The sequence below is a fragment of the Ambystoma mexicanum genome, chromosome 8 (assembly GCF_040938575.1).
Source record: "Ambystoma mexicanum isolate Mex_15411 chromosome 8, UKY_AmexF1_1, whole genome shotgun sequence".
Classification (NCBI taxonomy): domain Eukaryota; kingdom Metazoa; phylum Chordata; class Amphibia; order Caudata; family Ambystomatidae; genus Ambystoma; species Ambystoma mexicanum.
The window spans coordinates 136,718,573-136,736,189 of NC_090929.1; the positions used below are offsets into that span (position 1 = coordinate 136,718,573).

The window sequence follows — 17,617 nt, forward strand, 5'->3', positions numbered from 1 at the left end:
CAGAAGTACAATGATCCTGCCCTCATCATCCGAGCGCGATTGTATCACATCAGTGCATTTTTTCGTACCAAAACTGCCACCCCTCTGCTCTTAGAGGTATAGCATGAGGCATAAAAATCCCCCACCCACCGTTTACGCAATTTATTAACTTCATCCTTCAACAAATGCGTCTCTTTAAGGAAATAAACATCATTATGCATATCATTCAAACAATTGAAAATTGTCTGTCATTTGACCGGGTTGTTAAGACCATTCACGTTCCATGAGGAGACAGACAAAAGGTTCCCCTTTCCAGAAGGCATAGCAAAGACTTGGGTAAGATAATAAAAGAAATACCAGTTAAACAATTCTGCATGTTCTAGAATAAAAAACCCTCCCACTACCCCGACAACAGAAGTACGAATCCAACGTCAACAAGAACTAAAAAAATAAAATAAAACACCCTGTACCCCTCTCAATCACATATCAGAAAACATAAAACATTCCCAACCACTAAGTTAAATACCAAAACAAGACTTCCAACAAGCCCCAGAGCACTGAGGATATCCCATACAAATGCGTAGGTCATGAACAGCACTGTTAGTCCGCCCCATAAGGTAGTAGACCCCCCAATGCAAAATGTGTGAAATCACAAGATAATAGGGAATCCAGTAAAATAATATAAAAGTATTAGAATGCCACAGGACAAAGGACACCATGACATGCCTTGGCTTAGTGCCTGGCAGTTTGCCTATTCTGTATCCACAAAACACAGTGCCCACCATCCCTCACCCAGCAACAAAGAAACACAAACCCCAAAACACCCAGACCGGGCCACAACCCACCCAATCCCAACAATAGACCGCCGATATAGCTCAGAAATCACAGCAACAGTCCAATGTCGGGACTGGACGATCCGAATGCCCCGGAATCCATGAACCATCCCTCCATCGCCCGGCAGAAGACAATAGGCAACACGTCCCATGGCATGATAAAAGTCAGTAATATAGTCATGCTAAAAGATCCCCCTCCCATTGAGGGAACCACATATTCCATCACATGTTTTACCATTCATTGACAGTATGTGGTCAAACAGACACCTAGTCAGCCAATCATAGATAAATAGGTGATAGGGCTCCACATGAAAATTGCACCTCGTTATATAGGCATATAGAGAAAAGTACCCGTGTCAAACTGGCCGACTGTGAGTCCTAAGCAAAGTGTGTATATTTGGAAGACACATCATTATAAAAAAAGCATCAAGCAAACAAGTATCCCAAACACGAAAGAGCAAGCTGCACAACCAATGAGGGTTATAATGTAGCACTTGTAAAGACATGTAGACCAATTTCCCAAAAATCTGCACTTACAGATTTGTCCTAGCAGTGTTATATGAAAATATAACTGATACTAAAGTTCGATAAAAATTCTCAGTAAAGAAGATAAATGTGTCAAAGAATACACATATACAAGTACAGCATGTGAACATATTGAGATCCCGCCTTGTAGGAGAGAAAATGACAGACAAAAATTAAAATTAAGAAATGTGCACATGTAAATAAACCATTTAGAAATCATGAGGAATGAGCATTTGATGCTGTTTGTTGTTCAATACCCTTTGAAAACATCACTTTTCTTCCCCAAAATTGTGAGCAGTCACTAGATTAAAAGAGCTTATTCTAACACCGTACAAACAGTAAGGTGACAAAAATCCTATCATTAGCATGTTGGCCGGATATAGAGTATCAACCTCAAGATGCAATCTTCTTCCATCAGATTCCACCCCAAAGCAGTATAGTAGTAGATCTCTCATTGGGCGTCTGCACATTCTCCGCTCATGTCACTGTGTGTAATCATTATCCTATCCTGTAATGGGTGCGCATACGTCAAAAATACTTGTTCACAGCGAAGGAGGACGTGCACCATTCTTTCATTAACCTTCAAGTTCAACCGTCATGAAAGAAGAAGACTGCAGGTGAATAAAAACTTGCGTCACAGGAGCAGACAGTGAGCCCGAACCTCAGCTATTCAATCCTTGTACAGGCTTGTAAGGACTGACATGGAGCACTCCGACCCCCACCCTTGTGGGGGTGGAGTTAGCCGGATGCCTGCGCCGCATCTCATTTGTTCAGCAACGCAGCCGAGGCATTCCGATCACCTGTATGAGGGAAACAAAACCAAGCCTTTCCTTCGTATACAGTGCAAATGTAGACCGGGGACTGTCGCGTACAATGCTGAACATCCGCCACGGAGACAAACGCGCGACACAAAATGGTTGCTTAGCGTAGAAATCAGCTGATCATATCAGGCAGGGGTCCTTTACTCCAAGATGTTTCATGACTGTGTATCCTCGAGCCAGTGCCACATTCCAGCAAAGGTAAACGTTTAGAATCATAACAAAAACGTTTAACTGAGTCACGCTTTCAGCACCATCTTAATGCAAATAACCAACAATTTCTAAAAAATAAAAAAATCTTATACATGTATATATGAACACATGTAGAAATTAATCCGCAATTGTAGCACGCAACTCCTTGAGAGCCTCCAGCCATAAAGAAGCCTCCTTAGGATCTGAGGTGACTTTTTCGCACCCCCATCTGGCAACATCACAGTCAAGGAATTGTATTGGTTTAGAAAGGTCTTTACCTGCAGGGTTTTGGCAAGGTATTTCACACCCTTGAAGTTTCTCTTTGCTGCCACAATCTCCTTAGGATAATCCGGGTAAACATATAAAGATTTCCCTTTGTAGAAGACCAATCCTTTATTCCTTGCCGCATATAATAAGCTCTCCTTCTTTCTTGCAAGGACAAAGGACACCATGACATGCCTTGGCTTAGAGCCTGGCAGTTTGCCTATTCAGTAAACATGGTCAATATCATCCTCTTTGAAGGAAGCCATACCATAGCAGTCTTTAAATATACCTAATATCAGGTTTTCATTTCTGGGATCAGGGCTCTCTTCAACTCCAATCAATCTGACATTTCTTTCCCACTGTTTCAGGTCCATCTCTATACGCCAGTCCTTCTCACATTGGAGGTCCTTTCTCAAAATGTTGTAAGACCTATAGCTTCCTGCCATCTCAGAGCCCATAGAAATGGACTTATTTTCCAATTCCTCCACTCTACCATCCAGGTGGCAAATTCAGTTCAGTCAAGGTGGTTTTAACTTCAACCATGTCCAATGCCACTTGTCTCAGAAGTATAATGTCTTGGCTACTGGGGTTGTCTTCATCCATCTTCAATAGTTGTTTGTTTTTTTAGAGGTTGGGTTTTCTGGTTCTTGAATCTTTTTCTTTGAATTCATAATCAGTAATAAAATAGCTTCAGGGAGGAGACCAGGAGCTGCAGGTTCAAACTGCTGTCACCTTGGCCAACATTCCGGAATCCCATGATTGCTCTTTCCCAAAGGGCAGGTACTGTGGTATTTCAAGGATAGCAGCCCTCTGATAATTGGCCTCGCTGTCCTATTAAAAATACAACAGTATTGGGATGCGCCGATAAACCCACACTGTCCACAACTCTCGCCCTCATCTACTTAGCAGGGTAAACCAGCATTGGCTTTTGTATAGGCATGGGAAAGGCATTTGCCAGGAACTGCCATAGCGATATTAACTGAACCGGCCATCGATGCTAGTAGCTGCAAAATGATGCGAGTACCTGGGCGTTTAATAGCAGTGCCTGGCAAACACCCAAAACAGAGACAAGCCATAACTGTTAGCTTTGCCAGTGTCCGTTTTTAACAGCACTACATTGAAGGACGCATAGTGCTTATAAATATAGTGGTTGAAGCCAGATCTGGTTAACACATTTTTATTTGTATTTGTATCGAGTATCAATACAACCGTAGCATTTTTACAGCTCCAATTATGTCATTAACTCTCAGTAGACTGCTTTGAAACCAAACAGTGGCAGGCACTTCGAGCACGCAGTTTGATGGTAAGGCTTGAAAAGGCTAGCACAAAGAGATCCCAGGAAGATGGGTTTTGTGCGGGGAGGGCCAGGAAACGGCCATAGGAAGTAGCATGGCCATGGGTAAATAAACATCCTGCAAGCTGTATATCCCTCCTCGTATGCCATTTCGTTCTAGCTGTATTTGAATGCAACAGATCTGGGGAAAAATAAATAAAGAGTTACGAAAGGATGCCCAGGCAATCCTTTCTCGCTCTGGTAAAAGGTAAAGTGATTGAATGTTGTCTTTCATTGACACCATGGAAGCCTATAGATGCAACACATTAATACTCAACACACGAACGATGTTCAAATGGTGTCCGATTTGTCATCGATTGTAAGATCGAGTTTTTCTAAGTTTCCTCTGGCCCTCCTCAAGTCCTCTGCAAAGCGTCACCCAAATGTTCCAATTTTAGCGACAGAAAAGACAAAACACATACCTGAAAGATAACATCTGCAAGCCCACACCCTGAAATTTGACAGCTTTTGAGACATTTCACAAGTTAAAGAAAACGCAATTCAAAGTCTGCAGCAGTCCATTATCATGTGCAGAGCTATCCTAAGGGCCAGGGTGTGTTGCAGGGCCCCTAGTCCCCACACTAGTCGTTGTGCCGCAAATGGGGCACAAATGCTGGTGAGCCAGACAGCTAATGTGCCGGGCCAGCGCCAGAAAAAAATGAAACGCTTCTAAGATTCTGAGAAAACCTCTAATAAAAATGCACAACAGAAATAGCACTAATTAGGCACACGAGGACTCTGGCAGGCAGACAGGAGAACATGCGATTTATATACACACACCGGAGAAACAATGGTCTTTTGCTCACAAAAGAACGTACAATAGATAAGAAATCAGATTTGACAGAAAGCGGCGAGTTTCTTACAATGGGGCGAGATTGAGCGACATTCTGACCAGGTTGTTAAGGAGAGTGAATGGAACAGTGACCAGGGATAGGGGCACCGACTTCTGGCTTTCATGGGGGTTGCTGGCATCCCCCAAAAAATAAAATACATACATTTTTAAAAGTTCCATTGAAAGAATAAAGGACTCCTGCACAGATGGCCTTTACGGGCCCCACAGCACCCACACACTTGGCACCCCTGACAAAAAGAGGACATAAATAGATTAGGACAGTGAACATTTGGCATTTTTAAGTGCAGGTGGAGAGTAGGGCCAGCAGTGCTCGGGATGTGACCATGGTGGGTAAAGTGGAGGCAGTGGAAGTGAGGGACAGAGGCAGGTTAGAGGCAAGAGAAAAATGTAAACTAGCAGGCAGATGAAGAGGCCAACTCGGAGAAGGTATGCTTTTAGTGTGGTTTAGAACACAACTGTGTTCGACCGTTTCTCGGATATCTGGAGGGTGGGGGAGAGAGAATTACATGCAGGTGGAGCAAGAAGAGAGAAGGAGGGAAGCAAGAGGAAACACAGGGAGGGCGAGGAGCCACAAGCGTAGTCCAGGAGACAGAGCAGAGATTATGAGAAGGCTTGTAGAGTTGGATAGAGGAAGATCGATACAGCAGTGCCTTAACGTGCTTAGATTTGTAAACAGAAAATTTAATCTGGCCCCGTTTTGCATAATCATCCATCCAGCCTACTGACGCTACAAGAAGTAGGTGTGATGTGAGGGAGATCAAAGAGACCCGGTAGCAAAGTTAATGATCTTGTCGAGAGGACAGAAAGTAGAGTTGGGAATACCAAAGAGGATGCTGGCAAAGTAGTTCAGTTTAGAGAAGACAAGAGCAGTTAAGAGATGCTTGGTGGTGTTGAAAGGAAGGGGGTGCTCGATTAACCTAATATTTAGGAGGTTGAGGCGAGCTGCTGCTACAGTTTTGTAGATGAACCCAAAGGAGGAGAATAGTGCCCTAAGAGCAGAGGGGTAGAGTGTAAAGAGGAGTGAACCCAAGACAGAGCCTTGTGGCACAGCAACAGTTAAGAGGAGTGAGTTGAGAGGTGTTGTTGCTGCAGGAGGCAGAATTGGCACAGTGGGATTCTAGCCAGGAAAGGGCTTGATCGCAAATCCCAAGAACAATGAGTATTAAGGAGATCAGAGTCATTTGACAGTGTCATCGGCATGAGACAGGTCAAGGAGAATTAGGATAGGAGGATAGATTGGAGTGCTTAGCAGAGGCAATGAAGTTGGACACATTCATGAGAGCAGTTTTCGTGTAGGGACAGGAGCAGAAATCTGCTTGTAGGGGTCTCGAAGGTTGTGGATGTCTAGGAAATTGGTAAGACAACCCTTTCAGGCACTGTAGAGTAATATGGAAGGAGACACATGGGGCAAAATGTTGCCAGTAGGTTCAGGTCAGCCCTTGCTTTGTTAGGAACGGGATGAATGTGGCGGTTTTAAAAACAGAGGGAAAGCAAGTGGATAGGTTGAAGAGTTCAGCAAGGCGAGAAGCCAATATAGGGGAAATAGGCTTGACTTGCTGAGGAGCAAAAGGGTTTTGATGAACCACAAGAGAGTTAGAGGAGGCACACGAGGGGTTAGCCTTCATCAGTAGAAATAGCACTGTCCGAATTAGTGTGACCAAGTGTGAGATAGTGGCAGAGTAACTATAGTGTAAAGTGTAGGAGAAGAAAGTACGAGGAAGGTCAGGAGAGAGACTCATTTTGGAAGTGTTTGCAGCAATGTTTTCAGCTAGGTCATAAGCTGCGAGAGTGGAACTAAAGTCAGACTTGGAGGAGTGAGGAGTGTGTTTATGGTCCAGGAGAGGATGGTTGGAGTGACAGTTAATGAGGGTTAGGTAGAGTTCTCTTTTTACTATATTGGGAGTGGACTCAAGAGAGTTCAGGGCAGAGAGGTAGAGTTGCAGGTCCTCATGCGATTGGGTAAGCCTCCATTTGCACAGCAGCCAATGCATGTCTTTGCGGAGACGGTGTATGAACGGGTTGCCGCATGGTTAAGGATGCTGAGACTTGGGGGTGAAAGTAAGCAGTGGGAAGTGAGGAGAATGAGTCATAGTAGGGATTGGAAACTGGAGAAGGCAGTGTTGATGGAAGAGGTATCAGGTGTGAAGGAGGAGAGTTGGAACACTAGGTCAGAGAGAAAATGGGAGACAAGCAGAAGGTTTCAATTTCCGTTTAGTAATTTGTGAAGCAAGTGGTGAGGAAAAGCCAGAGGATGGAATGGAGATGGTGGTGAAAACAATTGAGTGGTCGGATATGGATGGTGCGTCAGTAGTATTAGTGGCTGAGAGGGGAGGTTGAATAAGACATCCAAAGAGTTACCCCATGTGTGGGAAGGGAGGTGAAGTATTGAGTGGAGAGTGTGGTCGCCAAAAAAAGACTGAAGTTCAGATTTCTGAGAAGTGGCTGGAGAGGATAATGAGGTGAGGTTTAGTGGGAAAAGAATCACGGAGTTGCCAAAGTCATTAAAGAATAATCCAGTGGGACCAGGAAGGCAATAGATGGAGATGATGTGAACCGAGGCGAAGCAAAAGTAGAGATGTTGAATTGAATTCAAAAGAGGTACGAGGACGTGGCACTGGAGATTTGGAGGTATTGAGGCCTGGCTGGGAGGGGGAAGCATTAGATCCTTCCAATTAGGGAGCGATTAAAAATGTACAAGTAAACACTTTTCTTTTTTTTTTTTTTTTTAAGTGTTCTTAGGCTAGGGAGTGACTGTCTCCAAGTGTGGTCACTGTAAGGGACTCAGGAATGACACGGAAGAGGGAAAAAGCGCAACAAGAACAGTGAATACAACACAAGTGCAGGAAGCACTCACGCTTGAAACCGGCTACTGAGAACTCTACGCTACCTTTTGGAGCACTTTGGGATTCCTCGTCAACTACAAGAAATCTTAGTCTGAGCCAGTTCAGGATTTTGTTTTCATTGGGGCCATTTATAGGTAAATGACGATGCTGCTCAGGAAAGAAGTGGATGGTCTTTGCCACCTGAAGGCCACGGCCAGGCAGTGCTCGAGCGTACAGGGCTCAATAATTCAAAATTGGATGGCTCTAAACAGCCTCTGCCTCAACGATGAGAAGACAGAGGTTCTCATTGTGGGCTCTCAAAAAAAGAATAAGCACCCTAAATTCTAACTACTCCCATATCAACATAGGCGGCACACTGATCCCAGTACTCAAACAAGTCAAAACTCTTGGTGTTTATATAGATGCTAACCTCTATGCATAAACAAATAGCAACCCTCTCTTCGTCCACAGCCTACACAGCAAAGCTCATTGCACTCAGTCGCCAATTTCTCACCCCTACTAATTGCATGACCTTGGCTAGAGCCCTGATCCTAACGAAACTGGATTACTGTAACATCCTCTTTCTAGGAACCTCTAAAACTAATTTAAACAAAATTCAGTTACTACAGAACAAAGCCCTTAGAGCGGCACTAGGTATTAAAAAATCCGAACATATATCTAGCATCAGAAGAGAAAATCATTGGCTGCCAATTGAAGCAAGAATCATTTTCAAAACTCTTAGTAGCGTCCATAAATGCATCACCAAAGCAGCACCTAGCTACCTCAACAACACAATCAAGAAAAAAAAATCTCCTGCAGAACACTCAGATCTAGTAAACTGGCCCTTTTAGACGTTCCTCAATACAAATACAGTAGAGCAGTTGGTTGCAGTTTCAAAGTCCTAGCCCCATCGCACTGGAACGCACTACCGGTCAGCATCAAAAATGAGGACTCCCTACTAAAATTGAAAAAAGCGCTGAAAACTTGGCTATTCAACAAATATTAACTCTAACTAGTCCTACTCTACCCCAGTGCTAGAATGCTTTAGGTTTATCTCCCTTCGTAGAATTTAACATTTATTCCAGCACCTATGGTCCACATGCATCCCGAGGGGGCAATTTCAGACCCGCAACTTGTGCTTTAAACGAATTGTGACCTGTCACTTTGACCTATTGAAACTTGATTCAATACTTTATGTGTAATTCAGTATAAATGTTGATTTATTTGCCTGTAACTGCAACACTGTATAAAAATGTGATAACTCATATGCAATTTCGCTGCAATACCCTCGGGTCTGGGCGAGTAATAAATAATAAATGAACAGGGTCTGATGGCAGCGACATTTTTCGTCACTCCATGGGCAAGACTTCACCTCTGGCCCCTGCTGTGGCATCTACGGTGGTTCTGGATACGTAAAAACTGGGGAAACTGATTGTTCTGCTGCAGACATGGTTCGTTTCTGCAGGGGTGAGGAGTGGAGGGAGTTCAGCTGATGTCAGTCTACCCTCTGAGAACTTTGTGGGCTGCCAGTAGGATGGTGCGGGCTCCCTGGGGGAATGGGGGGTAAAATCCTCAGGCTCTGATCTCATCAATAGGCGTTTCTGGAGTTTCCCATGGAGATACCTGGGGTTGGTGCCCTTAGCCCTCTGTGGGATCTTCTGTTAGTACTGAAGGCCCTTCAGGGGGCTCCCTTTGAACTGCTAGGGGAAGCAGATGTGCGGGAATTGGGAACATTGCAGTGTCCCCGCTACCCCTCCAATATCCCTCAGTCTCTCCTGAGGAAGTGATCTTGAGATGTGATCCTTCCGTGCTCCCTAAGGTGGTCTCCACTTTTCATCTATCCCAGGACCTTGTTGTTCCAGCTCTTCTAGCAGATCTGGGTCTGGAGATCCACGCGCAACTGATGGGTTTAGAAGTGAAGGCATAGTTTTACTGTCTGGAGAAGACGGCCTCGTTTAAGTCTTCCAACAGCCCGTTTGCAACCACCGTTGAGGGGGCAAATGGAGGGAACAAGGCTTCTTCTTTGACCATCAGTAGATGGTGTCTGGGGTTCCTCCCCCAGGGAAGGTGGTGGGTGAGTCGGTCCACCAGGGGCATGGCCAACTCTAGGGCTACAGCAAGATGGGCCCTTTTTAGAGGATATCTGCACGGCCGGGATTTGGGCTTCATTCAATACCTTTGCTCACCATTACTACAGACTAGCCTGGGGCAGGCGGATCAGGGGGTTTGCCTCAGTGTTGCAGGCTGCCCTTCCTTGAACTTGAATTGTTATTTCAAAATCTGCATTAAAAAGGTCAGTCAAACGTCGCTCCTGGTGGCTGTTGGAGTCAAGCCTACCAGGCTCTTCCCCCCCCCCCCTGACTATAAAGTAGAAGCTAAATAGCTCCCAGAAATTTCGAACCCTGAACTTTGCCCAGTCTAAAAATAAATAAAAAGACTCCTTCCTGGATACGTCTACAATGGCCCAACCTCTCAATAGTGGTGAAAAGTTTGTCAATTTTCTTTTGCGTTAGAAAATATGCATGTGGCTTTTTCTCTATGGAGATTATATATATATATATATATATATACACATACACACACACATCTGTGAAGCTTTGTTTGTTTGTTTTATTCACTTTTTATGCGCACCAGGGCGCAGCAATAAGAAAATGCTAAGCTTACATGGTTACAATAATGGCCAGAAATCACAAATAATTACATAATATACAATGTACAAGGCATGGTCAAATTGGAATTGCATCAAATATACAGTGGAGATCGATGCAAATGATTACAGTGGGATGTAGATGACGGTTCAGCTGAGGTCAGTAGAGGTTAGGAGCTGAATAGCTGAATAACATTTTTTCTGAAACGGATGTAGGGCAAATCCACTCTTAAATCTTGTGGCAGTGAATTCCAGGTTTTTGCAGCCTTTAGAGGGAAACTATTCCCTCCGATCGTGGAGAGTCTGAAGTTAGGTATTGTCAAGCAGTTGGCGTTGACAGCTCTGGTCGGTCGGATAGATGTTCGCCTATGGAATTTGTCAATCAAGTATCTAGGGGAGGAGTTGTTAAGGGCTTTGTGGGTCAGAGATAGCATCTTGAGTTGTATTTTATTGTCAGTGGTCAGCCATTTGTGTTGGCGTCTAGCGGAGGAGATATGGGTTCTTTTGTTTATGCCTAGTGCTGCTCTCAGGACATTATTTTGTAATATTTGTAATCTTTGAATTATTGTTTTATTAGCTCCTGAATATAGTGCATTGCAGTAATCAATTCTGGAGAGTATTAAGGCTCTGGCCAAGATTAAGCAGCTATTATTGGAAAGGAATGTTTTACCAGCTCTTATCAATTTGCAGGTGTAAGCCATGGAGGAGGCCAAGGATTTTAACTCTTTATCAAGTGATAAGGTGGAATCAAGATATAATCCAAGGGTTTTTACATCATTGGATACTTGGATGATATTCCCGTCTATATTGAAGGAGGAGAATTCCTGGCCTAGTTTTTTGATATTGGCTTGGGAGCCCAGGATTATCAACTCAGTCTTATCATCGTTCAAACAGAGGCCATGAGTAGCCATCCATGCCTGGATGATAAGATATACTTTGTTCACCGTGTCCTTTTCGTGATCCCCAGAAAGCGGGAGGAGGATCCGTGTATCATCTGCATAGTTAGTATAGATGATACCGAGATGGTCCAGATCATCAAACAGGGGCTTGGTGAAGATGTTGTATAGAGTTGGGGAGACACAAGAGCCCTGGGGGACACCACATGAGATGGGGGTGGGATCTGCCGCTGCTAAGGGAGAGAAGACTCTCATGGTTCTTTCACTCAAGAATGACTCAATCCATTTAATGGCTTCTGGGGAAAAGTGGGCGGCAGAATCCAGATGACTACAAAGGACTTTATGATCCACTAAATAGAAGGCAGCTGAGAGGCCCAGGAGTAGCAGGAGTACTGTCCTACCTTTGTCCCTCAGCTCATCGATTTGGGATTTCAAATCGATTAGGGCAGTTTCTGTTCCATATAACGGACGGAAGCCCGATTGTCTCACTCCTAAAAGGTTATGTAGTTCAAGATGTTTTTGAATGTGGTTATATGCGGCTTTGTCAAGTATCTTGAGAAGAAACGGTACTGTAGTGATGGGGCGGTAATTAGTAGGGATGAAGGGGTCTAAGGTCTGCTTTTTAAGGAGGGGGGGGAGCACCCAGGACTGTTTAAGGTTGGCCGGGATGGTGCCTGAGGCAAAGGAGGAGTTAATCAATTTGGTGATAAAGGGAGATAGTTCTCTGGCAGCGTCCTTTATTAGTTGCGCGTGGGCAGATGTCACCTTTACAATTGGAGGGTTTAAGTGAAAGGATAATTTTTTCTACTTCCAAGGTAGTCATTTTGGAGAAGTGGAAGGAATTGCCATGCACCAATAAATTATTGGTGTGAGGCATTTTAGGCGAATCCTGAATTGTAAGCGTTTCTTTTTTTGCTGAATTTTATTTTGGAGTGTGATAATTTTATTTGCTAGGGCTAGTTGGATATCTGTGCACCAGGATTTATCCTTGGTGCAGGTATCCTGTGTGGCGATAGGGGACTCGAGTTCCTTTAGGATGGAAAAGAGCTCTCTCATGCTAGAATTAGATTTGGCTATACGATCATCATATGAGTTGCGTTTTGCCTGGCAAACTTCTTTTTTGTATAACGAGGAGAGAGAGGTTAATTTGGCTTTGTTGTCAACTGAAGGGCAGAGCCTCCAAGTGGTTTCACTTTTTCTTTTCAGGATACGTAGGTCACTTAGCTGTGGTGTAAACCATTTGTTTAGATGAGCTTTGGGTTTGCTTGATCGAAGTTTAAGAGGTGCCAGTTTATCTAGAGTAAAGAGCATAATATTATTGAATTCTTGCACTAAGGTTCTAGATTTTCTGATAGTACGTTGAGGGTGGGTAATATAGCTGGAATGACTTTCTCTGCAGTAATGCATTTTTTATTTCTGGTTAAGCAAGGAGGCGCTAGTAGAGGGGCCATGGTGTTGGGTCTGGCGGTGGCTAAGTTAAAGGACACCAATGAGTGGTCTGTCCAGGGTAAGGGCATTATGGAAGAAATAGTGACTGAGCAGTTGCAGTCTGCTATCCAGTCTAAAGTTCTCCCCTTCAGGTGTGTGGGCTTGTCAACTTTTTGAGTTAGGCCTAGTGCGTGAATCATGTTGGCTGTCACTAAGGCATTGGTATCCATGCTGTCATGGAAACCTAAGTTAAAGTCCCCAAGAAGGATTAGTTGAGAGCAAGGTTTGAGATTGTTGGTAAGTAGGTTATGGAGATCCTCTTCAAAATGTGCCGAACGGCCTGGAGGTCTGTATAGTAGGTGATTGATTATTATTTATCTGGAATTTGGCAGATAAGGTTTCACAAGATTGAAGCGATTGGGTGGGGACTACTCTGAGGGCGAGGCTCGTTTTAGCGATTATGGCGATACCACCACCTCTTGCACCTTCTCGGTCTTGTCTGACTATCGTGTAACATCAGGGATGGCTAACATAAGCGAGGGTCCTGCCGCATTATGTAGCCAGGTCTCAGTAATCGCGAGAAAATCAAGATTACCTTCAGTGATTAGGTCGGCTATGTCAAGGGCATGGGCGACGAGTGATCTCACATTAAGGAGTGCTCCTGCGATGGGAGGGGTCTTAGTGATGTCTGTAGCTTGGCTAGATTGAGTGGTAGATGTGTTGGATGGCTTGGGTTTGTTATGAATTGGGCAGGCCTTGGAATTAGGTGTGGGAGGTTGCAAAGGTAGCCTAGTATGGCTCGGTTTGCTAGTCTGCTGATAGTTCGTTTTGATGTTGGTAGGGGGGAGAGACCTACGGAGAGGGTGCAGTTTAGTTAGTCTGGCACGAAGTCTGAGGTTTCTGCTGAGTGTAGCACATGGTAGTGATGCCAAGGAGATTGTCTCGGGGGATCCGTAACTGGGATTTAAATATAGGCCAAGGGTATTGCAGTTAAGGCGTGTAGGCGACATCAAAGGAGACAGAGTGTGAGGTAGGTTAATGTCTGGCATGATGAGCAAGTGTAGGATAGTCCTCAGTAGGACTGTGTAAATAGCTGGCAGATACATAGTTATATTAGAGTGGGCTAGCTAGAAAACCATACTGGGCAGTAGGCGGGAACCGTTGGTGACAAGGGTAATCTAAGTTCAAGGAGTGCAGTGTGAACTAAAGGCACGATATGGATAGGTGGAGTAATTTAGCAATAGGATTCACCTAAATACAGAACACAATGTATACTAGAAGCACCTAAGTATGAAACACAATGTATAATAAAGTCACCTAAGTGCAGGCACAGTGTATACTAGAGATATCAGCAAGCAGGAGCATTTTAGCAGCAAAAAAAAAATCATTTAAATGCAGAACACGATATATGCTAGAGACTGGTTACAAAGCATAATGTATGCTAGAAGTGGATAGGTATAGTCAACCTAGATGCATCTTTGCTTGAGCGAACCTAAATGCGAGTTTGCTAAGGCAATAGTAGGTGGGCCTAGGTAAGCTGGTGGCTAGTGGGCAGATGCAAGCAACCTAAAATGCAGCTTTGCTATAGCAAGTGACCCAAGTACAATTTGCTAAGGCAGGCAAAAATAGGTAGGCATAGGTTGGTAGTTCATGGACATTTGTGTTCAGCTTAAATGCATATTTGTTGAGGCATGCGGGTAGAAGCTAAACATTGGTAGGCATCTGTTAAGTAAGTTCACTAATGGAAGAAGAAGTCGATACTGCGGCTACGCATGTTAGCAGAGTACCACTTAGCTTTAATTGTGCAACCTCACCAGAGGGGCACAGTGATGAATGTCAAAGATCACAGAGTCCTGACCTGACCTTATTCATAGCCAATAATGTGCATGCCTGAACTTGTAGTCACGTGGATGTACTCGCAGGGGGAGTGGACTACAAATCCCAGCCTGCAAAGGGATGTTAGCTGAAAAGCCAGAACCTGTTGAAAGTGCCCTACGTGACACAGGGGTAACTTGGAAGACGTGCACCTCTCTCAACCTAAATCTATTCAAGACAAATTATATTTCATCAAGAGTGTCAAACAATTGTCGCTTAGCACTTTACTTTAAACACATCCCACTGGAGGCAGTTGGTCTTTGCTCGTTAGACTGCCTGCTCTACGTTCATCAGCATGATTACAGTACCAGCTGCAGGCTGACGAGAACACAGGCACACACGTTTCCGACACAGCCTCACGCAATTAACGTGCACATTAAGGGATTACTGTAAAAAAAAAAAAACACATTGAAGTGCATTCTGTAAAATAGACTAGTGGGCTAAGGTTCGCGTTGCATAGATATGGAACTCTAAAGTTGAGGCTCGTTTAGAGAGGCACAGATTTTCGTTCTTTGGAGGCAGAGTTACCAGAAGACTCCATGTCCATGGTGGAGAATGCTCCAGTCCTGGGCTTTCAGAGAGCAGTTAAATGCATTCTGGGGAAAGTAACGGATTAATTTTGCAATTGACCAGATTCGAGAGGTTTGCTGTATAAATATCCAGCACTGGAGAACAGCCTCACTGCTGGCGGACTTTTCTGGTATGGTTGGGAGGTCGATTTAATTCAAAAATCACAACAATAAAAAATGATGCTACGAGTGAGTAAGAGCAGTGCTATGGTAGTGCAAAGTGGAATGTTGTCCTGGGCTAGTCTTGAATGGCTCACCCGGTCACGATCCTTGGATGCATTCTAGGGCGTGGGGAAAAAAACTACAAGCCCCACAATACACCGGATACAATTGGGGAGGGACCTGGGCTGGGACCACTTGGAAGGGTTGCGGCGGTTCTGTTGTAAACAATGTATAGCGGTCTGTGCGTGTTATCGCCATCCAGAAGCTGGTACTGTAGATCAAGCCTTCAGGATTCTAAACGACACATGTGTAGAGACATGTCCCGTGCGATGGAATAATCATCGGTGATCTTGTCTTCCTGCAAAGTAAATCGGCTTCTTTTTATTTTTATGTGTGGGTTAATTGACATGAGAAAACAGTGTGCCAAGATCAGCGCCCGACTACACAGCAGATAAAACACGTTGCCACAATAAAAAAGGGTCTTCAAATGAGCGTTGGTACTCACCTCGACCGCCCTGGGGGTCTGAAGCAGAGCCCCTGTGTGCTGGAGCGCTTGCACACAATGGGGCTTTGAATACTTCGGTTAACGGGGCTCGGCAGCGAATAACTTTCCTGGAAAACGGCCGCCGGATACCAACACAATACGAAATTGCAATGAAGTCCTTGGCTATTTTGGAAAGGAGGCAGCACTCCGAGTGAGCGTCTATTTTACAGATACAGGAGGAACTTTAGTGGCCGCCTCTAAAAGAGACTCCACACAGGCTAGGACTCCGACACACCGCTTAAATGGGTGGGAGGGGTTTCCCTCCAAACGGTGCAGCCTGTGGCCGTGGGTGTTTCCGTTAGCGCTGCCTGGCAGTGCTATGCGGGAAGCAGCAGCCACTGCCGAGCTCTTACCTGGGGAGGAGGGGAAGCCAAGGGGCACGGGCTGGAGGTGTGAGGCTGAGTCAAGCCCCTGCTCCCATCATCTTCTTCACTAGATATGCCTGCCTCCCGGCACGCCCACATCCTTACACCCTCTGTCCGGCAGAAAAGGGCCCGGTCTGACAGCTCCATGCTCTGTCACCCTTGGGGGAGGGGAAGAAGGTAGAAACCGCGCGGACCAGATCCTTGCTTGAGGCAGGAGGCTGTTCAGGGTTTCTGAATTTGAAAGCCTCATAATATTCAACACAAACTGAGGAACACGAAGTGATGCTAAAATTCATATTTGCTTCAATGGTAAATTGAAATAAGCCATCAGGCATTGCTGGTCTTGGCAGCCCTCTGGTCCTTTTGTGGCTACCCACACCCCATACAGCGCTCCACTGCTCATGAGCTAGGCCCATGCTTTAAACAAAAAAATAAAAATGCGCTCTTTTTATATTGATTTGGTTTAATTATAAAACCTTAAACATTCAATACTTTTTTTTTTTAATTTATTAAAGTGTTTATTGGTTAATTAAAACCTTATACACTACAAAAAATATGATATCAACCAAACACAAATACATATATTATACATACAAAAAGCATACATCATATTACTCGTTTCCAAATATAAAAGGCTGCCCCAATATAGACCTCAATCTCTCCATCATAAATAGCTGACCAGAATTGGTCGGTTTCAATCCTTTGCATGTCATCTACAAATTGTGCATACCCTTTAAAATAACATTCCCTTAGTTTGGTACATGAAGTTAAAATATGTCTTACTGTCTCCACCTCTATATTACAATGCCTGCACAATCTTTCTGCACGGGGAATATTTGTTCTTGCCCCGATAATATCATTACACGGGAGAGTGTTCAGACGTAGCTGCAAGATAAATCTTCTCAGAGCTCTGCTTCCCGTGAAAATGCGCTCTTTTTATATTGATTTGGTTTAATTATAAAACCTTAAACATTCAATACAAAAAACAGTTAATAAAGTAAAATTCAAAATAGAGTAAAATTACGATCCAATATTAACAATTGCCATCTAATAAAAAGAGAAACACATCCTAAAAAATACAAGATATACAAACGGGAAAACTAGCTCAGGAACAAAACTAGTAACCCTGTATGAATGTTTTACCTAGCATGCTGTCTAACACCTTAACGAGGTGTACAAGTGCAATGATAATAGACTTGTGCATACCAGCTAAAAGGCGACACAACAATATTTAATTTTGACTAATTATAATGCCAGATGTGCAGTTGTGCAGCCATCAATTTCGTCCAAAAATGATCACAGGACAATCGAGAAGAAGGCGTTTCCAATTTTCATTTTCTTGCTTACAGAGCCAACAGGTACTACCACAAGGTGCAATACCTCTACGTGGGCTGTGAGGAGCCAGGAATGAGACACACACACAGTGGACTCATAGTTTTGGCTATAAAGGTTTATGCAATATCAAAAGGGTTGGGGAAAGGCCTTAGTATCCCCATCCTAGGAGGTACTTAC

At 44.1% G+C, this 17,617-nt stretch overlaps 1 protein-coding gene across 4 annotated transcripts in view; it reads right to left on the minus strand.

Annotated features, from left to right (window-relative positions):
• The window catches only part of LOC138471710 (uncharacterized), a 375,044-nt gene extending 358,835 nt beyond the window's left edge, over positions 1-16,209 (minus strand). Inside the window, exon 1 of one of the 4 annotated variants that reach the window (XM_069609482.1) lies at positions 16,094-16,209. The gene's annotated coding sequence lies outside the window, so the exon portion shown is untranslated. Of the gene's footprint in view, positions 1-15,701 lie in introns of all 4 variants that reach the window. The other 3 variants (XM_069609480.1, XM_069609479.1, XM_069609481.1) reach the window with 3 other exon arrangements.
• Positions 16,210-17,617: the final 1,408 nt, after the last annotated feature.